Source organism: Myxine glutinosa, chromosome 1 (assembly GCF_964187855.1).
Source record: "Myxine glutinosa chromosome 1, kmMyxGlut1.1, whole genome shotgun sequence".
NCBI classification, from domain to species: domain Eukaryota; kingdom Metazoa; phylum Chordata; class Myxini; order Myxiniformes; family Myxinidae; genus Myxine; species Myxine glutinosa.
In genome coordinates, this window is record NC_136261.1 from 287,528,406 (window position 1) to 287,555,359 (window position 26,954).

At 44.8% G+C, this 26,954-nt stretch overlaps 1 protein-coding gene across 10 annotated transcripts in view; it reads right to left on the bottom strand.

The window, feature by feature from the left end:
* Window positions 1-26,954, bottom strand: part of LOC137438712 (neuronal cell adhesion molecule) — a 509,305-nt gene that overhangs the window by 286,078 nt on the left and 196,273 nt on the right. The window lies entirely within an intron of this gene.

Consider the following 26,954-nt stretch of genomic DNA (forward strand, 5'->3'; position numbering starts at 1 on the left):
CCCAACTCTCCCCAATCCCCATTCCCTAGTCCCATTTTCTGTAAACAACACTCTGTAGACCCGACCTCCCCCTATTTCCCCATTAAATGTCCCATCCAGGTTCACCGCATCTCATGTAAGACAACTATAGGACATCTTGCTAGTTATTCTTAGTCTATGTCAGTTAAGGATTCGTTTCCATTAATTCTGACCCTTCGTTGCACCAGAATGTGATTGTATGGCACCGTTAGGAAGTTTAGGACCTCCCAATACCTCCCCGCAGCTCTTCCTCACAGTTCTCAACAACAACAACAACAACAACAACAACAACGAGCACAGGGAGTGCGCATCCTCACTCCGGTTTGGTTGGTAGGGGTGGTGGGAGGGCACCAGGCCCTTCCCAACGAGCCGCCATCGGACATGTGCTCGACGGGGTTACCAAACAGGGGCTCCCTGTCGGCTCCTCGTCAAGGGCGGAGCCCGGTAACCCCCGCACCCAATGGAAGTGGCGGACCGGCCCCAGTGGGGCGGAACCAACCAGCCGAGGGCGTGTCACTCCCCGCTGAGCATGCGCAGTGAGAGAGAGGTGACGTCAGATGCGCGCTGAGCTTGGAGCAAGCAAGACCACCTCCGAGCGCTGTGAGACCTCCCTGCATCTTTTGAACCGTGCTTTATCCTGTCCCCGAGCCAAGGTGCACTTGTGCCATCGACCGACCTGCCCATTCCCGCCATCAATCCCGTGTGAGTCTTCCTTGTCCGTTTGTCCGTGGTCTGTCCGGGGAATAGATAAGATTGTATTTAAGTGCCCATCTCTTCTGTGTCTTTACCTCACTCTGCCTTGTAATCTACCCCCTTTTCTCCACCACTGTAATTATACCCTCCTCTGGAGGTCTTGAGAACTGTACCCCTTGCGTCCTTTCATCTATCCCAGTCGTCGTGTCCTTTCTATCATTGATTTAGCATAGCGTGATTTGGCCAACGTCTGGGTGAATCGGGTGTTAGTCGGGGAATAACTGTTCGGTTCGCGGAGCCTCCGCTCGGCAAATATAACATCTTAAACCGCGGTCCATAACAACTGGTGTCGGGGAGTGAGATACGAGGCCTGAACCAAATTTTTTTTTAAAAAAACATCTAGACAAAATTTGGTCAAAATTATAAAGTACCGAAATTGCTTTTGTTTTACGAAAACCCGAATTTTGAAAGTCGCGCTATGGGAGATCAAGACGGCTGGGTTCCGGTAGAGGAGAGTGAGGCAGGGTCGATCCAGGACCAAATTGAGGGACATGAGGAGAGCGAAGCAGTGAGAGCGGCAGGTTCGCAAAATGGCGGCGCTAGGCATGGGGAAGAGGAGCGCGAACAACAGGTCAGCGCCTCGCAGGGGATTGCGGTAGCTGTACCCGTGCCGCCGATGGACATGCAAGTCCTCATGGCGCAAATAGGGGCTCTGTTGGCCCAGAATAGCGAACAATTGGAACAAAGAATGGGCAAGCAATTAAGGGAGGACATGGGGGCCAATAGCCAACGGTTAGAACAAAGGATGGGGTCCAATAGCGAGAAATTGAGGGAGGACATGGGGGCACAGATCGGAGGGTTAGGGAGTAGAATAGAAGGATTAGGAAACAAATTTGAGGGACTAGACAACAAATTTGAGGGATTAGACAATAGATTAGGGGAAATACAGGAGGGGTTAATGGGGGTAGAAAACAGAATGGCCGCTCAAGAGAATCAAATGGAAGGGATGAAAAAGGGGTTAGAGGGGTTAGAAAACAGTATGGAAGGCAAATTGAGGGACATGAGGGACCAAGCGGAAAGGGAAGTTCAACAAATGGGGCAGCAGATAGAGGGTGTCAGAATGGGGGTAGAAACTAAATTGGATGCTCACAGGGAGGAAATGGAGCAGATGAGGGTGGCATCTGGGCAGGAGATGCAGGTGATGGGAGGGGAGATCAGAAGAGGTGTGAGTGAGGAGGTCGGAGGAGTGCGCGAGGAGGCGAGGCACTGTGAGGAGCGCATGGAGAAGGAGGTGAGAAAGGGACTGTAAAATTGCAAGGTGGTATAGAGGAGTTGACGCTGGGAGTGGAACAGCTGACGGAGGGACAAAAAGAACTAACGGAGCAGGTTCAAAGGAACACTGCGGTACTAGGAGGGTTAAAAGCGACACAAAACGACATAAAAAATGACTTGATAGCAACACAGAGGCAATGTCAGATGGTACGTGAGGGACTGACAACGAGGTTGGACGAGGTGACAGAGGTAATGGAGACGAAGGACCGGCAGGTGAGGACGCACATAGAAACGGTCAAGGTAGCCTTAGAGGACGAACTTGAGGAGACGCACCGGGAAATAAAAGAGGTGAAGCAGAAATTAGAAGAAGTGGAAGAAGGGGTGAGCGAAATTAATAAGCGACGGAGAGGGGATAAGAAAGAGATAAAAGAGGAAGTAAAAGAATTGGTCCAAAGTCTGTGTTCGGATCGTGATGATGTGCTCATTAACCGGATGAGGGATTCGCAGGTGATGGAGGAGAAGCGAAGAGAAAGAGGACCCGGTGTAAGTGGTGACCAATATGGTCGTGCGTATGATGCGCCAGGTGATTTAATAAGCTTGGGGGTCGAGATGGACCCGGATGTTCGTGAAAGGCCAAGAGTGAGGTGTATGGCTGGTCCGGAGTGTATGCAACGAGGGTGCGAGCGAGAGGATCCGGTGACGGGAGAGTGTGCACGAGAAAGGTGTGTAATGGACAGGTGCATGAGATAAGAGTGCACTGTCGAGAGTAAGGGTGAGTGCGCTGTCAAGAGTGGTGGTGAAAGTAGTGAGAGTGACATGGAGCGTGAGTTGGTTATGACAGGTGAGAGAGGATGTACACCTGGAATGGAAGGATGCACACCTGGAATGGTAGAGCGTGTGTGGGAATGCATGCTGGAATTAGTAGTGAGGCACGTGGTTGGGTGTGCGAGTGAGAGCACACCTGTGATTGTCACAGAGGAGGTGACCGAGAAGGGGGTGCGAAGAGGTGTGTTGGTGAGGTGTGCGAACGACGAATGTGTGCCAAGGTGTTCGGTGGTCAGGTGTGTGACCAAGTCTGTGAGCGGAATGAGTGTACCTGGGTGTGTTAGAGAAGGTACGACGAGGAGCATGGGAACAGCTGGGATGCATGAGCAAGAAAGGGGTAGCGTATGCGTGTAAGCATGCAGGTGAGGCATCGACGGTAACCGGGTTAGCGGTTAGAACGACATTTAGCCGAATCGGGCCCTCGGTGCGCGTCGGGCAGCTTCGCGTGCCGCGAGGACCAGCGGGGATCCGAACCACGGCGGTTTCGAAAGAACCGCCGTACGCGATCCACGCCGGGCCGCGCTTTGAACGGCCGCGTCCGTGTTCCATTAAGCGGAGCGGGCAGCCGGATAGGAAGGGTCGTCATGGCGACCCCTTTTTGTTGAGGCGTTCCGGCAGGTCGAGATCGGGCCATGGGATGGCTCCGTGCCAAGGTGGTGCGTGGGATCTCGGCCCGGGTAAGCGTCCTTCCCTGCACCGAGTGTCGGACGCATCTAGCCGCCGGCACCAAAGAACCCGCATTCATTGCTTGGCTTTACGAAGCCGGGCTGTACAAGTGAATTGGCGCACCGAGAGGATCTAGTAAGTAGATGGGTGATGAGGTTAGTGTTTTGGACCCAAAATTAGAAAAAGGCAAAATTTGATGATTGGCAAAGGATTGGCAGTAATGATTGGCAGATGATGGTTAGTGATTGGCAAATTTTTGATTTGTTGAAATTTGATGTGCAAAATTGGTAGTGGGAGATGCCCGATGTGGTGGGATGGCAACTTTGTCATCCCTCACAAAGGGGGGCAAATGCGCTATAGTTTCTGGGGTGGCTATGACAACCGAGCCAGGGAGGGCTTGGTTATAGTGATAGGGACTAGAGGTGACTATAGGTGACAAGATTTAAGTAAGAGACTTGGTACCTGTAGTGGGGACGTAGTAGCTTAGTGTTTGATAATGACGCGGGAGCGCTGAGTGTAAGGGAAGACGGAGGAGCGCGAGTTTTAGAAGGGAGTAGACAGAGCAGATGATGCAGTATGAATGGAAGTGCTGGTGAGCAGCTTCAAATGAGGCATCGGTGAGGCAATGCTCCGAGGTGTGTGTGAGTGTACAAGTGATGAATGAGAGAGCATTGCGGATGAGTGTCATGGTGAGTAGTGAGTGTTGTGGATCAGCGCGAATGCGCTTGGGGGAGAGAAGGGTGCAGGCGGCACCAAGTATGAGAGCACAGGTGTGCAAGTACAGGTGTGTGGAATATATGGAGCAGAGAATGAGTGGTGTGGAGAGAGTTGGAGTAAGTGGTACGGAGTGGTGTGCGTGGTGCGAAAGTGTGGATGGGGGAAGAGTGGACCCCCATCACGGATACCCGGGCCGGGTAGTGTAAGTGTTAGGTAGAGGGTATAGGTAAATTGTGGTTGGATATTGGCATCTGTGGTGCGGGTGGAAGAATGATGATTGGATGGGTGCATTAGTGTTGTGGAAATGGCTGGGCGTGTAGCCTGTTAGTGTGTGTAGTTGGTTTGGGCACTCCACCACTGTGAGGATGTCGGCCAGGTGAGGCTGCAGGTGGGCTCTGGGAGCCGGTAGTAGTTGTTGTGGATGGGGCCCGAGGATCCGGAGGACGGACCCGGGTAGCCCAGTGCCAGAGGGCACCGAGTGGGGTGACAGAGCCAGGAGACCCCTTCCCCAGTTAGTTAGGTTAGGGTGAGGAGCTAGGTAAGCTCGGGTGGCAACTGCAGTGGTGGAGGTGTGCAGGTGGGTAGACCTGCTGGGAGAGCTACACGTCGCAGCCCAGAAATTGTGCAAGGGCACCGGGAGATGAATCGGGGGAGTGAGACCCCACATTGAGAAGCACCACAGTTTGGTCAATGGGAATTGGTTTTTAGAACCCATAGTGTAAGTTGGCCAATGGATTGGCAGGGAAAGACCCCGGGTAGTGTAAAGTGTGTTAATGTCATTTAGGAAATAGTTAGGATTGATGAACCTGTCGCACCATACGCAGCCACTTACCTGAGGTGATGATGATAACTCCACACCTGTGTTTTCTTTGTTTTGTGTTGCAGGAAAGGAGAATTGCTGTTTGGATTTGTGAGACGCATCACGACGTGGATGAGACATTGGGGTGATTCCATCTCTCCCTCCTTAGGAGGGACTGATGATGAATTGGTGATGGCAAATTTTGATGTTGAGTTGGAGATGGCAAATTTTGATGAGAGTTGGAAATGGCAAATTTGATTGGTGAGGAGGGAGAGAAGACGAATTTGGTTTATGGGAGGAACGGGGAAGACAGTAGGGACGTTTGTTGATGTGTAAAGTAGATGTTTATGGGTAGTGTTGTGTTTTGTGGATACAGTAAGGGGTAAGGGAGGGGCAATGTAGGTTACCTGGTTGGGGGGGGGGGCGTACGGTAGGAACGTACCTGTCTCACCTGGTTCCCATGTGCCCCCAGTGTGCATTGCCTTGTATTGCGTGCACTTTTGCGCCCTTACCACCTTACTCACTTGTCTTCTTTTGTCTCCCACCTCCGAGGATCTGGCTTTGGGGCAGAGAGAGAGGAGAGAGAGGTGCTGGCTCCGCAGTTGTGGGCCTGTACTCCCCCTGCTTGCTGCCTGGATCGACACACCATATGGACCGCAATTTTTGTGGCCGCCCACAATGGACCGCAGTTCTTTTGCCGTCAAGCAGTCCCACCATCTCCTATCTTCCCTCATCCAAAACCTTGATCTTTTCTACCCCCACTAATTCACCCCAGATCCACCTTGTTTGTAATTCCAACTTCTTTCCTGGTAGTCCTGGCAGTGTCCATATGTTTTATGCCTCTCCCACCCCCTTTCCCATGCCTCCCCCCCAAAGCCCTCTCCCTCCCACAGTTCTCTCGATGTCTCCATGTCTCTCGGTTCCTGCTCTCAAATGTTGTGTTTGTGTCCTTCCCCCTCTCTCCCCATCTTGTCTACCGCTCCCGATGCTTTTTGTTTCATGTGTCGGTTTGTCGGTTATGTGTCGGTTTGTCGGTTTGTCTTTCTGTGTGATAAATGTTCGCTCCTTCACGAGCCTCGATCTTGTATACAAAAAAAAAAAAAAAAAAAAAGCACCACCCGTGGATGGACCTGGGTCAACGTGGCACCTATGCCATACAGGTGAACCACTTTTAGTTGGCCCCCTGACGGCCACAATTAAGAAATGGATGCACTTGGCGCCTTTCTTTATTTCTAAAGAAGCCAGAAGGCCAAGTGCACTCCATGAAGGCAAGACCAGCGGCAGAACATCGGCCGGCTGCGACACCACCGGTGACCAAGGACACTTGATTGTGCATTGTTATTGAACACTTTATTGGTGCACCGGATGGTGCTGACTGTGCATAAGGGGGTGGTGCTTTTGGTGCTTGGACGGGGTGCTCTGCACATTATTAAATGCCGTAGGGCCACAGGGCACTCGTGGGTTGGTGTATCGATGCTGGCATGCATGCTCTCCCTATGCATAACAGCTGCATGTGTTCCTCAAAGAACAGGTCCTGGATCGTAGTGTAAATATCAGTGTAGTCTTGTATAAATGATGCTCCCTACCGGCTGTATGTTTAGTTTGAGGATGCTTTCCACGATTCGGTTATCCTGTGGGTGTGTTTCTGTTAGGAGAAGGGTGCAACGTCGCAGGGGGACATATTTACTCATTTGTGAACATCTGTTAAAACTGTCCGCACTCAGGGTTGAGTTAATAGTAGAGGGAACTACATCTGAGTGCCACACGAAAGTAGGTAAAAATTTATCGGGTCGGTAGCCCCGAGGTCGAGAAGGGTGCAGTGTTGCGGATATGGGATTTGCATCCATCCATATCGCTTGTAAATATTCCCCTATTTCCTCAATACTTCCCAACTCTCCCCAATCCCCCATTCCCTAGTCCCAATTTTCTGTAAACAACACTCTGTAGACCCGACCTCCCCCTATTTCCCCATTAAATGTCGCATCCAGGTTCACCGCATCTCATGTAAGACAACTATAGGACATCTTGCTAGTTATTCTTAGTCTATGTCAGTTAAGGATTCGTTTCCATTATTTCTGACCCTTAGTTGCACAGAATGTGATTGTATGGCACCGTTAGGAAGTTTAGGACCTCCCAATACCTCCCCGCAGCTCTTCCTCACAGTCTCAACAACAACAACAACAACAACAACGAGCACAGGGAGTGCGTGTCCTCACTCGGGTTTGGTTGGTAGGGGTGGTGGGAGGGCACCAGGCCTTCCCAATGAGCCGCCATCGGACATGTGCTCGACGGGGTTACCAAACAGGGGCTCCCTGTCGGCTCATCGTCAAGGGCGGAGCCCGGTAACCCCCGCACCCAATGGAAGCGGCGGACCGGCCCCAGTGGGGCGGAACCAACCAGCCGAGGGCGTGTCACTCCCCGCTGAGCATGCGCAGTGAGAGAGAGGTGACGTCAGATGCGCGCTGAGCTTGGAGCAAGCAAGACCACCTCCGAGCGCTGTGAGACCTCCCTGCATCTTTTGAACCGTGCTTTATCCTGTCCCCGAGCCAAGGTGCACCTTGTGCCATCGACCGATCTGCCCATTCCCGCCATCAATCCCCGTGTGAGTCTACCTTGTCCGTTTGTCCGTGGTCTGTCCGGGAATTGATAAGATTGTATTTAAGTGCCCATCTCTTCTGTGTCTTTACCTCACTCTGCCTTGTAATCTACCCCCTTTTCTCCACCACTGTAATTATACCCTCCTCCGGAGGTCTTGAGAACTGTACCCCTTGCGTCCTTTCATCTATCCCAGTCGTCGTGTCCTTTCTATCATTGATTTAGCATAGCGCGATTTGGCCAACGTCTGGGTGAATCGGGTGTTAGTCTGGGAATAACTGTTCGGTCGCGGAGCCTCCGCTCGGCAAATATAACATCTTTAACCGCGGTCCGTAACAATATATATATATATATATATATATATAATTATATATATATATATATACAGTATATATAATATAATATATATTAATTAAGTTTAAGAAAATTAATTAAATAATAAGTCTGTGCCAAGAGGGAAAATGGAATAATTGAGGGTAATAAGGGAGAACATTCCTGCATCTCAGGATTAGCATTTGTCACCAAGGATTATGTGTCTGCATTTGTAATTTCAAATAATTTACTAAGAGCAAAGGCAATTCTCTTCTGATTATGATGTACCATACTCTGTCACAGAGCAACGATACTGCCAAAACGTTTTCTTGACAGCGGTTATACTGGGTGATTTGCCATTGTCTTCCCAGCAGTAGTTATGGCAGGAATTGGCAATTTGTTGATGGTGCTGGTAATAGCTTGCCTTTTCTTCGCGGAGGACACCATGGGATATTTAACGTCCACCATATAATGTTGGTAGATGTGGTGCCCAGTTTAACGCCCATCCAACGGGCGAGACACACATTGATGATTGATGGATGATGGATTGCAGCCTGTTCAACATCAGGATGACTCGGAGGAAATTCATAGCCATATGCGAGACCACTTAGAAGTGAGTGTGTGTATCTCTAAGTCATCCTGCAAGCCCCAAGGGCCATTGGAACACAATATATTTTGACAATTAAGTTAAGGAATTTGACAAAAAAAAAAATGTTTTTCTACCATGCTGTGCTCCACAACAAGAATAAACTTCTGAAGAAAGTTAAATCATGTAATAAAAATGGACCTTTGAGCATAAATGAAATAAATTGGTGGCAGTACCTTTTTTGCAGCAATTAATTTTCATTTAAAGGGCCTCTTCACCAAAGACAACTGATGACTCACAAAATCCTTTTCAACAAGTTTAGAGTTGGAGAGAAATTTGTGGTCTCAAACACAATCGTGATGACATTTTCCTAATTGGCCCTGCAGACTTCACTTTTAAATATCGCAATTTCACTTTGAAAAATAACTTGCTCTTGTGGCATTACATATACTAGGGCATGCCCGTACTATATCTATATCTAAAATTATATCCCCCCCTCTATTTACATGAAATGGTTTGGTCCATGAAATGTTTTGGTCCATTCGCAACGCCAAAGCGAACGGCGAACGCTTTACATGAAATGGTTTGGTGCATGAAATGTTTTGGTCCATTCGCAACGCCAAAGCGAACGGCGAACGGCTTGCGAGTACAGTGACAATCCCCCCGGGGTTTTTATTAGTTTTAAAACATAGTTTAACGCCAACATAGCGCCAACATAGTTTGCAAACGTGAAATAAATGAATACGCTCTCAAATGTGCCATCCGAGGCAGAGTGTGTCCGCCACGTTCGGCACACGCGATAGTTCGCTGCTCTCTGATTGGTTGAATCGTTTTTTGGACATAGCTCGGTAAGTAATTGTCCGATTAATATGAAACCTTGAAAAGGCACATCCTCGGGTCCCCAGCAATATACCTGGCAAGTTAAAAGTATATCGGACCCGTGGTTGTCGAGAAACAGCGGTCACAGACAAACGTACAAACGTACAAACAGAGATTACTGGAATTATAGATAGATTACAAAAAGCTTAGATTTTAATAGGTATAATACATATCAAAGGATTTTAAAAAAGAAATAATGGTAATTCAGTGGATAAGAAATCAATTTCTGAAGTCAGCCATCAAATTCATGAAAAGTTATTTGAAAAAACAGCTCAAGTTACGCGCATCACTATTTTTGAAATCATTTTTTAAATCTCATTTGTTTCAAAGTTCAGAATGGTGCTAGCAATAATTATTTTTCATGATACATGTACATTTTATGTCTCGATAGATACCTGAGGATTTCAAAGATTGGTATTTTATAATGATTTGCATCACTTGGAGAGAAATCCATTGTCGTTCTGACACACTGCAACGTATCCACATTTTACGTATCGGATATAACCATCATCATTACCTCCTTCACCAAAGGTGGATGGAGGTTATGTTTTCACCCTTGTCTGTCCGTTTGTGAACAAAATATCTCAAAAAGATGTGGACGGATTCAGACGAAATTTGACAGAGATGTAGTGTATGTGACAAGGACGAAATGATTAGATTTTGTTTGAATATCCGGATTCGGATCCGGCTACTAGAATTTTAAAGTGATTCTTCACCATTGGGAGATCGGGCCAAAAACGATACATAGCAGGATATCTGAAAACGTTGTGGACGGATTTGGACGAAACTTGTTGGACAGGTTGTGTGTGTGACAACAAAGAATCGTTTCAATTTTGGTGAAGATCCGGATCCGGATCCAGCAAGTAGAATTTTTAAGTGATTCTTCACCATTGAGTGATATGGCCAACCAGGTGGAGGTGTGCTCTGATACTGAATGCCGTTCTCGTTCAATATGAGGCTTTCTTTGGTATAGGTACTTTGATTAATTTGTATTAAAACGTGTGACATCCTTCAAACCTCTAGAAAATGTGTGTAGCATTGAAGACTTTAACTCAACGTTGGGTTCTCGTATAGCCAAGTGACCCACAGAATTCACATTGTATTGAAGGGAAAAAAAGTCTGGAGTCCTGTGCCAAGTGGGAGTAATAAAAGGAAAATTATTCACCTTCTAACAGATTGATCACAATGTCTGAGTGATTATCGACATCAAAATAATTTGAGCACAGCAGTGTCGAACAAAGACATAACCCAAAAACCTGAATGCGTAATCCATAACGTAATAAGATATGCGCAGGGGCAATTCTGACACCATGTGTTCTGGTTTGCTTTTTTAACGTTTTCCAATACTAATGTCTTTAAAGTTAGCTTGTTAGATTTTGCTGACATTCTCCAGACTGAACATGTTTTTTGCAAATCTCTTTAGCTGTGTTTGGTTTTGACATATCATGGCCATTTAAATGCCAACAGGAGTCAAAGCACTGCATCTCTTTTCCATCTAAAATTGGTCTGAAATTAAGGAACAATATTTTGTTCGAGAACAACACAAAAGTTTAAACCATTCTATTGCACAAAATGGGAATTACAAATGATTGCAGAAAAATATACATTAAAATAATTTCAAATAAATGTGATACAGTAGAATAGGTTATAGACTCTAATCATGTTTTCCTAAGGCATGGTGTTGCATTATAGAGTACAATGTCTTTTCATAGTAGATGTTATGCCAGCTGTGCCATCTGCTAACAATCGCATGTGGATGTTAAAAGGGGAAAGTGGCTTTCAAAAAAAAAAGTCGCCCATTGTTACGAGTTTGTACCATCTGCTACCACCCGCAAGTAGATGTTGAAGGAGGAACGGTGGCTTTCAAAAAAGAAAATGTGAGCTTGTGTGCCATGATACAGAATTTCCAAATTCCAAAAATAATTCAAGGGGAATGGGGTTGGGTGATGGAGTAGGGGAAATTTAAACAGTGGCTTCTCTCTATTAATGATATTTGCCTAGATTTTAAGCCACAAGGATTACAATCAGATTCAAAGTGTCATCGCATCACTGGTGTACGATAGAAAAACCATAATTTCACTGATATGTAAAACTAGTCACAGAGTTTTCCCTTCTTACCTTGATGACTTTTTATCCAATTCCACACTATCTCTATCTGTGCGTTCTGCAAACGTTGTATCTCAGACCTGGATAAAAACCAAAGCATAGTCACTATACTATTCCATCTTATATTCCATGCCTTTAGAATTCTCACTGATGTGTCCTCTTTCAAAAAGCATTGACAATCATATTGTATGAATTCGCCATTAATAAATTTTATTATTCCCACTATTTAAAGTTAGGCCTTTAATTCCCAATTCTGCAGTGAGATATCTCCAAAATAACATCTCACTTTGCTAGCTGTGTTTGTCAGATGCTTGTTTATGTCATTATGTCTCAATACAGACGAGAAGTAGGAAGGTGAAATTTTGTGTACATGTATGGTATATATATATATATATAACCGGGAGATTAAATAAGACGCTGACGTAGCTTCAGGACGGTCGATCTTTAATTCTCGACAAGCTTTCGACCAACAAAGGTCCTCTTCTTAGTCTACAGAACCGACAGGCATGTATATCAGACAAGCATGTATAGTGCAATGTGTATACGATGTGTGATATGTATAGAAAATGCATACAAAAAGAAGAAGAGCCACGCTAAAGCTCACTCATCGTCCCCAAGTTCAGTGGAAGTGAAGTGCAGCTTACAGTCACCGTTCACGTTAATTTGTGCATGTGCATATACAAATATATATATATATATATATATATATATATATATATATATATATATATATATATATATATATACATACATAAACACACAAGCATATATTCATATACCATTCATATTTGTAGAAGTACCTACATTTGTAAATAACAAAAAAGGTAGCATGAATGAATGAGTGAATGAGTGAATGAATGGGTTGCGGTTAATGATTTGATAGGGTTGATGTTGGAACATTCTTTAATCATCAAAATTTATGCCATGAGGGATTTTTTCCCGAAGTTTCTGTATCGAAAAGGACTCACGTTTCAGAATCGTGGTGTGTGATCGATTTGTTATTGATTCAATGGCAGAGATTTGAATGTCATTTATAGAGTGATCCGGTTGATTAAAGTGTATCGTGTAAGGTAGAGATTTGCCCTGACTGGTGTGGAAGTTATTGATTTCTGACCGGGTGTTATTAAATCGTGTGTAGAGTGTATTTTCAGTTTTTCCAACATATTGTTTGGTGCACTTTTGGCAAGTGATTAGGTATATGACCCATGTAGATTTGCAATTCATATAGGAGGTGATGGGGAATTTCTGTCCAGTGCTAGAACTACAAAATTTGTTTCCTTCTCGTAAATGCTTGTGAATAATACATTTGTTTGCTGTGAATTTATAGAAGCCAGGGATCCTAGTTTCTTTGTTGTGGGGCTGTGGGTGCTTTGCTTTTACCAAGAGGTCCCTGAGTGTCCGACCACATCGAAATGATGTTGGAGGTTGAGGAAATGTGGTGCCGAGAGTTTCTGATTGATGGAGGAGAGGAAGGGCCTTATTCAGAATACTTGGCAATTGGGATGAGGTAGGAGAGTAGGTGGTTACCAGTGGGACACGGTTAGTTGCAGGTTTGGGTTGCAGTGTTCATATGTTTTATACCTCTCCCACCTCTCCCCAAGTCCTCCCGATGTCCCTGCTCTCAAATGTTGTGTTTGTGTCCTTCCCCCTCTCTCCCCATCTTGTCTGCCGCTCCCCTTGTTTTTTCTGTTTTGTGTATCGGTTTGACTTTTTGTGTGATTAATGTTAGCTCTTTCACGAGCCTCGATCTTGTATACAAAACAAACAAAAAAAAGTCTGCTCTCGGTATGCGTTTCGCTCGGTTTATTGCTTCTTTCACAGAGTGAGGGTCATAGTTTCTTGCAATGAAGTGTGTTTCTAATTGGCAGAGAGAAGTTTCTTCTGCCATTTTTGTTGAACAAATGCGTCTTACTCTGAGTGCTTGACTGTATGGTATGCTTGCAATTGTATGTTTGGGATGAGATGAAGAAGGGAGAAGGTAAGAGTGAGTGTCTGTTGGTTTGGTGTATAGTTCTGTTTCGAGTCTGTTATTTTGAAGAGTGAGTGATGTGTCCAGAAAGTGAACTTCGGACTGTGAGCTGTCGAATGTGAACTTGATGGTCGGATGAATCAAATGTAATTCATTTTGGAATTGGGTGAGACTACGGGGGGATTTTGACCAGATGAACTGGATGTCATCAATATAACGTACCCAGGATTTTTCCAAGATGCCGTGATGAGGTTGTGCATTGATCTTGGCCTCTATCATTCCCATGAAGATGTTAGCGTATGACGGTGCAACAGGGGTACCCGTAGCGGTACCTTGAGTTTGAATGTAATGTCGTCCGTTGAATTGGAAATTATTTAGTTTGAGTGTCAGTTCTAATAGGCGCATAAGGGCTTGAGTAGGTGGCATTGGGAATTGTCGTGTATCTAGTGCTTTGCGGCATGCAGACAGGCCTTCTGAATGTGGAATATTAGTGTAGAGGGATGTAACATCTGCTGTGTCTTTGGGTAAAGTGAGTTGTGGTGTATTAGTATCGGTGTATGTGATTGTATGCGTGTTTGTTGGTGTACAAACACGCATACAATCACATACACCGATACTAATACACCACAACTCACTTACCCAAACCAAAAAGCACCTGGACACCACGTGTTGACAATCCATATCTGCATGTCTATATGGAACAAGTGAGCAATGAAATTGAAAAGGTGGCACAAAAATATAATTGTTCCAGACATAAGGACAATCTTACAAAGGCTCCAGCGACGAGCACTTCACAATCTCCAAAACAATGAAAAGATAGTCATAAAGCCAGCAGATAAAGGTACTGGCATTGTCATTATGTCGACTACCGATTACGTTGCAGAAGGTAATCGTGAACTACACAGTGATACTTACAAAGACCTCCCACCCGACCCTACCCTTTTACATCTTGAAGAGGTTAAAAGGGTATTAGATTCTATTCGGGTGGATAAAACCATCAAATCTCGCTTGGTTCCGAAAGATCCTCATTGCCCTAACCTTTATTTTCTTCCTAAAATACACAAGGTAAACAATCCAGGTAGACCAATTGTATCTGGCTGCACAGGTCCAACTGTTCTAATATCAAAATTTGTTGACTGTCATTTACGTCCTCTCGTGTTGAAGCTCTCCTCATACCTCAAGGACACAACCAGTTTTCTGACCCACATCCAAGGATTGAACAGAATATACTCACCTTTCAACTCCCAAACCATTTTAGTCACAGCAGATGTTACATCCCTCTACACTAATATTCCACATTCAGAAGGCCTGTCTGCATGCCGCAAAGCACTAGATACACGACAAGTCCCAATGCCACCTACTCAAGACCTTATGCGCCTATTAGAACTGACACTCAAACTGAATAATTTCCAATTCAACGGACGACATTACATTCAAACTCAAGGTACCGCTATGGGTACCCCTGTTGCACCATCGTACGCCAACATCTTCATGGGAATGATAGAGGCCAAGATCAATGCACAACCTCATCACGGCATCCTGGAAAAATCCTGGGTACATTATATTGATGACATCCAGTTAATCTGGTCAAAATCCCCCCGTAGTCTCACCCAATTCCAAAATGAATTACATTTGATTCATCCGACCATCAAGTTTACATTCGACAGCTCAGAGTCCGAAGTTCACTTTCTAGACACATCACTCACGCTTCAAAATAACAGACTCGAAACAGAACTATACACCAAACCAACAGACACTCACTCTTACCTTCTCCCTTCTTCATCTCATCCTAAACATACAATTGCAAGCATACCATACAGTCAAGCACTCAGAGTAAGACGCATTTGCTCAACAAAAATGGCAGAAGAAACTTCTCTCTGCCAATTAGAAACACACTTCATTGCAAGAAACTATGACCCTCACTCTGTGCAAGAAGCAATAACCCGAGCAAAACACATACCGAGAGCAGACCTTCTGACTTACAAACCCAAACCTGCAACTAACCGTGTCCCACTGGTAACCACCTACTCTCCAACATCATCCCAATTGCCAAGTATTCTGAATAAGGCCCTTCTTCTCCTCCATCAATCAGAAACACTCGGCACCACATTTCCTCAACCTCCACTAACATCATTTCGACGTGGTCGGACACTCAGGGACCTCTTGGTAAAAGCAAAGCACCCACAGCCCCACAACAAAGAAACTAGGATCCCTGGCTTCTATAAATTCACAGCAAACAAATGTATTATTCAAAAGCATTTACTAGAAGGAAACAAATTCTGTAGTTCTGGCACTGGACAAAAATTCCCCATCGCTTCCTGATATGAACTGCAAATCTACATGGGTCATATACCTAATCACTTGCCAAAAGTGCACCAAACAATATGTTGGAAAAACTGAAAATACACTCTACACACGATTTAATAACACCCGGTCAGAAATCAATAACTTCCACACCAGTCAGGGCAAATCTCTACCTTACACGATACACTTTAATCAACCGGATCACTCTATAAATAACATTCAGATCTCTGCCATTGAATCAATCACAAATCGATCACACACCACGATTCTGAAACGTGAGTCCTTTTGGATACATAAACTTCAGACAAAAATCCCTCAGGGCATAAATTCTGATGATTAAAGAATGTTCCAACATCAATCCAATCAAATCATTAACCGCAACCCATTCATTCATTCATTCACTCATTCTACCTTTGTATGTCATTTACAAATGTAGGTACATATATAAATATGAATGGTATATCAATATATGCTTGTGTGTTTATGTATGTATGCATATATATATATTTGTATATGCACGTGCACAAACTAACGTGAACGGTGACTGTAAGCTGCGCTTCACTTCCACTGAACTTGTGGACAGTGAGTGAGATTTAGTGTGACTCTTCTTCTTTTTGTATGCATCTTCTACACATATCACACATCGTATATACATTTCACTATACATACTTGTCTGATATACATGCCTCTTGTTTCTGTAGACTAAGAAGAAGACCTTTGTTGGTCGAAAGCTTGTCGAGAATTAAAGATCGACCGTCCTGAAGCAACGTACGCGTCTTATTTAATCTCCCGGTTATTTATTTAATACAAATGAGACGCCCTGCTCGTACTGTGGAGTTTCTACTATTTCTCACAGTTATATATATATATATATATATATATATATATATATATATATATATATATATATACACACGCACAAACAACATACAACATGGCCAAAGGTATGTGGATACCCCTTCTAATTATTATTGGATGTGGCTGTTTCAGGCACGCCCATTGTTGACAGGTACATATAATCAAGCACACAGCCATGCAATCTCCAGAGACAAACATTGGCAGTATAATGGGCCTTACTGAAGAGCTCAGTGACTTTAAACGTGGCACCGTCATAGGATGCCACCTTTCCAACAAGTCAGTTTGTCAAATTTCTGCCCTGCTAGAGCTGCCCCGGTCAACTGTAAGTGCTGTTGTTGTGAAGTGCCAACGTCGAGGAGCAACAACAGCTCAGCCGCGAAGTGGTAGGATGCACAAGCTCACAGAACAGGACCGCTGAGTGCTGAAGAGCGTAGCGCGTAAAAATCGGTTGTCCTTGGTTGCAACACTCACTACCGAGTTCCAAACTGTCTCTGGAAGCAACGTCAGCACAACTGTTCGTCGGGAGCTTCATGAAATGGTTTTCCATGGCCGAGCAGCAATACACAAGCCGAAGATCACCATGTGCAATGCCAAGCTGGGCTGACGCCGTCTCCCGATGTCCATCTCCCGATGTTCCTGCTCTCAAATGTTGTGTTTGTGTGCTTCCTCCCCTTCTCTCCCCATTTTGTCGACCGCTCCCCTTTTTATATACTTTGTTTGCTTGTTTGTTTGATTTGTTTGTTTGATAAATGTTAGCTCTTTCACAAGCCTCGACTCTGTACACAAAACAAAAGAAAAAAAAAGCATCGGCTGGAGTTGTGTAAAGTTCGCCGCCATTGGACTCTGGAGTGGTGGAAATGTGTTCTCTGAAGTGATTTTTTACGCTACGCCATCTGAAAGACCGACGAATGAATCTGGGTTTGGGGGTTCAAAGAAGAACGCTACCTGTCTGAATGAATAGTGCCAACTGTAAATTTTGGTGAAGGAGGAATAATGGTCTGGTGCTGTTTTCATGGTTCAGGCTAGGGCCTTTAGTTCCAGTGAAGAGAAATCTTAACGCTACAACATAAAATGATTTCTTTTTTTATGTATACAAAATCGAGGCTCATGTAAGAGCTAACATTAATGACAAAAAAAATAAAACAGACACATAAGACAAAAAAAAGGAAGCAGGAGACAAGATGGGGAGAGGGGGGGAAGCACATGAGTACAATATTTGAGAGCAGGGACATTGGGAAATCTGTGGGATGGAGAGGGCTTGGGGGGAGGAGGCAATGGAAGGGAGGGGGGGAGAGGTATAAAACACATGCACACTGCCAGGACGTCAAGGAAAGAAGTCGGTATTTAAATAAAGTGGATCTGAGGGGAATTAATGGGGGGTAGAAAAGATCATGGTTTTGCATGGGGGAAGATAAGAGATGGTGGTGAACAGATGTTTTAAAGAACTGGAGGGAGGAGTGGGATTGAAGAGATTGAGGGAGTTTGTTCCAGAGGCGGGAGAAAAGTGAAAGAGTGAAGGTGAGCAGAGTGTCTTGATTTTGGCATGTTTCACCAGAAAAGGTTTGCTGGCAGATCTTGTGTGACCTGCAGGAGTATTTGGGGGACAGAGCACAGACAGGGCTGGGGAGGCTAGGCCAGAGAGGAATCGGTAGAAGAAAGAAAGACCACCTACCCACCTGCGGTGAGTGAGTGAAAGGCCCTCACAATCAGCTTCATCAAGGGAGATTCCAATGATTCTGAAAGCTTTGGTTTCAACAACGTGAAGCCGAGCTAGATATGACGAAGGAGCAGCAGCCCAGAGGGAGAGCAGTATTTCATTGAGCTGCGAATGAAAGCCTTGCATGTGGTGAGGAGCTCAGGTGTGCCAAGGAAGGACTTCACACGAAGGAGTATGCCCAATCGGCGACTGGCTATGGAGGCCAGCTTGGAAATGTCATTTTCCCAAGAAAGATCATGGCAGATTGTGAGACCGAAAAGCTTGAGTGGCAGAACCTATTGAAGAAGATTGTTGAGAAAGTAGATGGGAGGGTTGTCCAGACGGTCTCTTCGGAGAGACATAGTAAGAGTGTGAGATTTGTCAGGATTGAAAGACTTGTTCCACTTGTTTGACCAGTCTGTGAGTTTGTCCAGGTCTGCAGAGAGTGAGGAGGCTGCAGACTGCCGATCTAAGGGATGAGGTATGGAGCAGCAGAGAGTGGAGTCATCAGAAAAGGGATAGAGAGAATTTTCCATGGAGTCGGAGAGATCATTGATGAAGACCAGAAAACGCACAGGGCCCAGAACACTGCATTGGGGAACTCCAGCCTGAACAGGAAGGGGAGATGAGAGAAACCCATTCAGGGCCACACGTTGACTACGACCAGAGAGGAAGTCCACAAGCCATGCGTGGAGATTTCTATGGATACCATAGGAGGAAAGTTTGGTGAGCAAAGCGGGGTGCCAGACCGTATTGAAGGCACGTGATATGTCAAAGGAGATGGCTCTGATTTCCTGCTTGATATTGAGGACCTCCATCCATTGTTGAGACAGCAGAAGCAGCATGTCCAGAGGAGAGTGACCTGTTCTGAATCCAAATTGATGATCAGCGATCAAGCCTTTGGAGAAGCCGAAGGATTTGATGTCCAAAGCAATGATGGATTCCATGACTTTGCTGATATTTGTGAGCATGCTGATTGGTCTGTATTTGCAAGGGTCTGTTTTTGCACATTTTTGTGTGAAGCGGTAATGTTGGCTGATTTCCAAGCTGATGGCAGAAGATATTGAGGAAAAGAGACGGAACAGAGAGAGGGTGTGAAAGAGTGGCAGAGCAGGATTTTAGGACCAGTGGGCTGTTGACGTCTGGTCCAGTTGCAGAATCAGAGTCGAGGATTGACAGAAACTTCTCCACCCTGTTAGGGGAGAAGGACACAGAGTCCAGGAGCAGCTGGGTATGATTGGGTATGACTGGGTATGGTGTGTACAGAGAGAGATGGGTTTGGGACACAATATTTTGGAACAAACACAGAGTTGAGGCATTCAGATTTTTCATGTGCGGAGTCAGCAGTGTAGCCTTTTGAGGTGAGGAAGGGGATGGAGGAGGAACAAACACCAGAAACAGATTTGACAAGACGCCACCAGGATTTCCAAGAGGGAGACAGGTTTGAGAGTTCAGTCTTGAGAGTAGAGAGATGTTACCTGGCTCTCCTGAGGGCAGACACACACATGTTTCGGGCTTTGTGAAAGGAAATGAGATTGCCTTCCATTGGATTTGCCTTCCAGAAGGCGAAGGCAAGTTTTTTCAGGGCTACTGCCTCACCACAAGATTCTGTGTACCATGGGTGGGAGGACGGGTATGACAACTGAAGACGAGATGGTATAAATCTGTGCATGAGAGAGAACAATTTACTTTGGGAGAATTCCCAGGATGAGTTGATGTCAGAGGCAGTAGAGATGAGAGACCAGTCCAGATGATTGATGGCTGCTTGAAGACTCTTCCAGTCGACCTGAGTGAAATGCCAGACTCGTCGGCACTGAGGAGCCTCTCTGAGAATGGCCAGAGAGATGTCCACTTTAACAAGCAAATGATCAGATGAACCGATTGGAGCAGAAGAAGAACAGCAGACATTTGCAGGGAAGTTTGTCATATCAAGTCTAGAAGAGAAGATGCTCCGTTGACTGAGATTCAGGTCGGGAAAGTGACAGTTTGTGTCAGTGCCAATGAGTCACAGAAGTCCTTTGCTGAGGTGCCATGGCTGGTGTGAGAGGTACCCACACCAAGCCAGCTGGCATGATGACAGTTGAAATCACCACATATAAGGAGGAGAGAGTTGGGATGAGGAGATAGAAGTTGGTCCATGTTATCAGACAGCGAGATGTAGATGGAGTCATCACTGTTTGGTGGACGGTACAACACACATATGAACAAAGGTGGGAGCGAAGGGGAAGCCGTAGCCAGAGGTATTCCTTGGGGTGAGGTGGAGAGAGGGCAGTGCAGGGAGAGTGAGGAAGATAATTTTTGATAAAGATAGCAACGCCAATTCCAGGATGAGGCTCAGGTCTATCATACCGGATGAGGGATTAACCAGGGAGAGATATTCAGGAATCAGAGACATCATGAAGGAGGAAAGTTTCTGTTGAGCAGATTGAGTCTGGTTTGTCAGAAGCAACCTGTATGAAGAGATCAATCAGGTTTGACATTCTAACTGATTGTGTGCTTCCAACTTTGTGGCAACAGATTGGGGAAGGCCCTTTCCTGTTTCAGCATGACAATGCCTCCGTGCACAAAGCAAAGTCGATACAGAAATGGTTTGTAGAGATCGGTGTGGAAGAACTTGACTGGCCTGCACAGAGCCCTGATCTCAACCCCATCGAACACATTTGGGATGAATTGGAACGCTGACTGCGAGCCAGGCCTAATTGCCCAACATCAGGGCCTGACTTCATTTATGCTCTTGTGGCTGAATGGAAGCAAATCCCCGCCGCAATGTTCCAACATCTCGTGGAAAGCCTTCCCAGAAGAGTGGAGGCTGTTATAGCAGCAAAGGGGGGGAGGGGGAGGTCAAACCTCCATATTAATGCCCATGATTTTGGATGCACATACTTTTGGCCATGCAGTGTATATACTATATTTATATATATTGTATATATATTGCGTCTTTCTTCAGGACCAGGGTTACGATGCAACTCAACCAGTGAAAATTAAAGACCTGAAAGAGTGGTTTCATGCTGCTTTTGGAAAAATTACGGTTGAATGCGACAGAAAAAGTCCTTGGAGTATGGCGAAACGATGCACACACTCCTTGAAAATGATGGAGATCGCATCAAGATTCATAACTAATTTTGTACACTTCTGAATTCAATAAAATTTCTGCCACAAAAACTTGAAATACGTACCTATATCCTGTAAATATTTTGTATGATTTCGTTTGTAAGCAAGAGAATTACAGGGGTTCAACACTGGGAATAGATAAATGCCACACCCTGAATATACTTTACACACGAGGTATGAAGTCACATCAGTCACTTCGCTGATCATTTAATCAAAAGACAACATGTTCTACTTCACATTCTGCTCTATCCACCCTATCATTTGCCCGAGGTCATCTTCCATCTGCTTGTAAGTCAGCTAACGTCACCTTGGTCAGCCAACTTCTTCTTCTTAACGGTCACAATTATTCCTATGTTTTTGCAGGGTTGGGCGGGGGAAGTGTGGTCAAAAGGACATCTCACATTGCTAGCTGTGTTTGAATCGCTCCTTTAATGAACCTGCTGGCCAGGCCTGACATTAGACTAAGGTAAGGGCAGGAATTTGTAATTTGGCCAAGTTGTCGGCGATAGCTCACCTACTCTTCGTGGAGGACACTGTGGGATCTTTAACATCTACAAACTAATGCCAGAAGATGGGATGCCCAGTTTAATGATGGCAAACATCCAGTAAAAGCCATAGATGACAGCTTTTAGCTGGGCTGAGATTTAATCCCAGACTAGACAGCATAGAGGTGAGTTCCTTGGCCATCTTTCTTATACAGACTTGGCATTTAATATGGAATATTTTTTTTTCTTGACTTGGGTTTACTTTCTTCACTCAGTATATCAATCTAGTGAGTTTCTTTTATACTTTGGTGATTTATTTGTTAAAAGAACCATGTCACTGATTGTCGCAGCAAGAAGTCAACAACAGGATTTTATCACATGTGGCGTGGCAAAATGTACAGACAGGTGCATTTGATGATTGGCTTCACAGTCGGGTATACAAGGGTTGTTGCGTTCTGTATTAGTGGAAAACAACTGCTGCACGTCTCCAAAAGTTATTGCCGCTTCCTCTGGAGATGGTCCGTCAACTCGACAATGCTGTTTGTCATGGAGTGGTGGCTTTAAGAAATTACGGCATGAAATAGCGTGCTATTGCTCAGCAGTATGGCATCACTCAAGGTCAGGTGTCAAAGATCCTGAAACGAAATGCTCAGAGGGGTGTCCCTACTCCAATACCGAGGCCAGGACGTCCCCGCAGAACCACAAGGAGGGATGATCACCAGCTGCACCGGTTAGTCCGCAATGGCCATACCAAGTCAGCTAATCGGCTTAGGGCTGAGTGGCAGCAACTGACAAATGTGCCTGTATCCAGAAGGCTAATCAACCAACGACTGGTTCAAGCAGGCTATTGTGCCAGGCGTCCCCTGAGAAAGCCACGCCTGACCAGACAACACCGCCAGCGCCGATTGCAGTGGGCCAGAGAGCACCGTCAATGGCAGCCTGGACACTGGAATCACGTGATCTTCAGTGACGAGTCTAGATTTCTGGTCTATCGTCAATATGGCCGCATCCGAGTGCGCAGACAAGTGCATGAAGCCTACAACAAAGATTGTATAGTGCCAAGAGTCCAAGCTGGAGGTGGTGGGTTGACCGTTTGGGCTGCTTTTCATGCAGAGGGCAAAACTGACCTGGTTGTTCTGAATGGAAACCTGAACCAGTTCAAGTACAGGGCCATTCTGGAAGAAACATTGCTTCCATTTGCTCGTGCAGCCTTTCGAGGAAACGTTGTCTTCCAAGATGACAATGCACGGCCTCATCGTGCTCGCATGATCCAACACTTTCTTGCTGACCATGGTGTAGAGCATAGGGAGTGGCCTGCCATGTCACCGGATATGAATCCGAAAGAGAACTTGTGGGCAGATTTAACGCATCAAATCGACCACTTGGACCAGCAGCCGACCTCTGTGCGTGAATTGCAGCAGACTATTGTCACTGCATGGCAAGCGATTCCTGTCCAAACCTTGGCAAATCTCGTGAACAGCATTCCTCAACGTGTACGTGCTCTCCTGAATGCTCATGGGGGTTACACGAAGTACTGAACTGTAATTTTACTGTCCGTAATCCCAGTCGTAGTTTAACTTTTGTTTTTGTTAAAAAAAAATTTGGCTAATGTGCAAAATAAAGAGATACTTCTGGAAAACGTACAGAAGTTTAACACAGTACTGTCCATGAATTGAGTTCGATATCAGTTTACATCAATTTCAAGGATCAACTTATTTGTTTCGAAATGTCAAATGTGGTTTTTGTTTCTTTTAAAGGTCACATTAACAAAATCTAGAATAATTTCAACATAATTCCAATGAACTTTTGGTTCTAAGACATCTAGAAAAGTAAGTTCACCCCCACAAAAAAAATATTCCATATTAAATGCCAAGTCTGTATATGGTGCGAGAGCAGAAAATCACTTCTGCTTCAATGCAAAGCTCAGTGTTGTTTTCTTTGGTTTGAACCTCCACTTAAAATGAGTGAAATGAAACATCTTGAAAATTTAGAATTATTCTCTCATATTTCAACATTACATCAATGCAATGCGTATTGAAAATAAACAGATCTATGGTATAGGGTCAGGCCTCAAGAACATCGGGGGTGTGTTCATTTACCAAGTTTCTTGTGGAACGCTCGTCAAGCGGCCTAAGCATTCGAGCAATCATTCCCTTCAAAACCGTTGATAATGCAACGACAGGCTTGGCAAGCGCTAGCTAGCTGCTTGGTAAATGAACACACTCTGGGCTTTCTCCATTTCAGTTTAGTGTTGAACAGCAGGCGCGACTGTTTCAAAAGGTAATCAAACATGTTTGTGGTTAATAATATTTTTACCTTTGGTATGGGTGCTCACACCGAAACGGCACGGAAAGATGTTTATACACGTTAACACAGCGTTTGTTCGAGGAAAAAACCTTGGGGAGATGGGATGTTTTTAGCATTCATACTGTTTTGTAATAACATTCATATTATGCTCTTATATTTAGTGTTGTTGTTAATTTTGTTAAAGTAGCAGCCTTGGAAAAACTCCATGATAAAGCTATCTCAACACGGATACACACCTCAACACGCAAACCCATTGACAGAGAAAAGCCCCTTGGTGGAGAAAACCCCCTTGGCGGATAAAACCCCCTTGGGGAGGGGGGAAATGAATTTGCTAAACCTTCATTGTTTGACCCTTAGTCCTCCTGTCAGGTTTGGTTGAGATTGGATAAGCAACGACCGAATGTATCGTGGTCAAAAATCCTCAGACAGCCAGACAGACACGAAATTGCGTATTTTAGTATGATAATGCATCATCAAAGGCATATACGTATCCAACCTTGGCATTGCTATATCTAACATCAACTTCGTCAAACATCCTTCCTGCTTATATTGTATATGTCGTGAACAAAAATAACTTCTACTTGGCTGCAAAGATCAGTGTTGGATTCTTTGGTTTAAACCTCCGTTTAAAATGAGAGAAATTGAGCATTTAGAAAATTTCAAATAATTCTCACTCAGATTTCAACATCACGGTCATGCATATTGTTAAGTTGTTTAAACCTTCTATATATAAGAATAACATGACTTGTAATGCCGGCTACCTCCGGGTGGCGATATGTGATACACATTTACATCGAGAGAAATACAGATACTTCCACCTCCCCGAAATATGCCACACTGACAGAAACCATACTTGAAGTCGGCACCCTCAGCAACATGCAAAATCACACCCCTTAACTTTTTCACATTTTGTTGTGTTACAGACTGAATTTTAAATGGTTTAAATTTAAATTTTTGTCACCGATCAACACAAAATATCCCATAATGACAGTGAAAACATGTTTTTAGAAATCCTTACAAATTTATTTAAAATGACATACAGAATATCCAATTTTCATTCATATTCAAGCCCCCGAGTCAATACTTTGTAGATGCGCATTTTGCAGCGATTACAGCTTCGTGTCTTCTTGGGCATGTCTGTATTAGCTTTGTCCATCTGGATTTGGGGAGTTTCTCCCATTCTTCCTTGCAGATTTGCTCATGCTCTGTCAAGTTGGATGGGGAGCATCAGTGAACAGCAATCTTCAAGTCTTTCCACAGAATCTCAAAGGATTCAAGTTAGGGTTTTGGCTGGGTCACTCAAGGACTTTCACGTTCTTGGTCTGAAGCTTTTCCAATGTTAGTTTGGCTGCATACTTGGGGTCATTGTCCTGTTTGAAGATAAATCTTTGCCACAGTCTGAGGTCTTTTGCATTCTGAAGCAGGTTCTACTCTAGAATTTACCTGCATTTGGCTCCATTCATTGTTCCCTCTATCCTTACAAGTCTCCCAGTCCCTGCCATTGAAAATCATCCCCATAGCATGATGCTGCCATCACCATGCTTCACAGTAGGGATGGCGTTAGATGGGTAATGAGCTGTGCTCGGTTTCCACCAGATTTGTACTTTGCATACAGGCTGCAGTGTTCAATTTTCGTCTCATCAAACCACGTAATCTTTTGCCTCATCCTCTCAGTATTTTCCATGCTTTTATGTAAACTCCAGACGTGCTGTCATGTGCCTTTTTCTCAGGAGTGGCTTCTGTCTGGCCATGCACCCATAAAGCCTAGAATTGTGATGTGCTGCAGAGACTGTTACCTTCCAGCAGGTTCTCCCATCTCAGCAAAGGAACTCTGTTGTTCTGTCAGAGTGGTCATTGGGTTTTTGCTCACCTCCCTGACCAATGTCATTCTTGCCCGGTTGCTCAGTTGGGTCTGACAGTCAGCTCTGGGAAGAGTTTGGGTAATTACATATTATTTCCATTTCCTAATGACGAATCACTGTGCTATTGCGTACCTGGCATTATATATGAGCTGAAGTACCTGGCGTTTCCTGGGGAAGTTCAATGAAATATGTATTTTAATATTTACTGCATGACAAATTGAGGAATGTTGGCCTTATGGTTTTGTATATACACATACATACAGTATATTCGATCAAAAGGACACATTTGTTTGCCTGTCACGTATCTGAATCTTAAACATAAAAATCCGTTGCTCACAAATCAAATCAAAATACATTTTAATGTCCATAATACTATCATCATTATTTCATTATTTCATTCTCCCTTGACATATCACGTGCCTTCGATACGGTCTGGCACCCCGCTCTGCTCACCAAACTCTCCTTCTATGGCATCCATGGAAATCTCCATGCATGGCTGGCGGACTTCCTCTCTAGTCGTAGTCAACGTGTGGCCCTGAATGGATTTCTCTCATCACCCCTTCCTGTTCAGGCTGGAGTTCCCCAAGGCTGTGTTCTGGGCCCTGTGCTTTTTCTTGTCTTCATCAATGATCTCTCCGACTCTCTGGAAAATCCTCTCTATCTCTTTGCTGATGACTCCACTCTCTGCTGCTCCATACGTCATCCCTCAGACCGGTAGTCTGCAGCCTCCTCACTCTCTGCAGATCTGGTCAAAATCACAGACTGTCAAAGAAGTGGAACATGTCTTTCAATCCTGACAAATCTCACACTCTCACTATGTCTCTCCGAAAAGACCGACTGGACAACCCTCCCATCTACTTTCTCAACAATCCTCTCCAAGAAGTTCTGTCACTC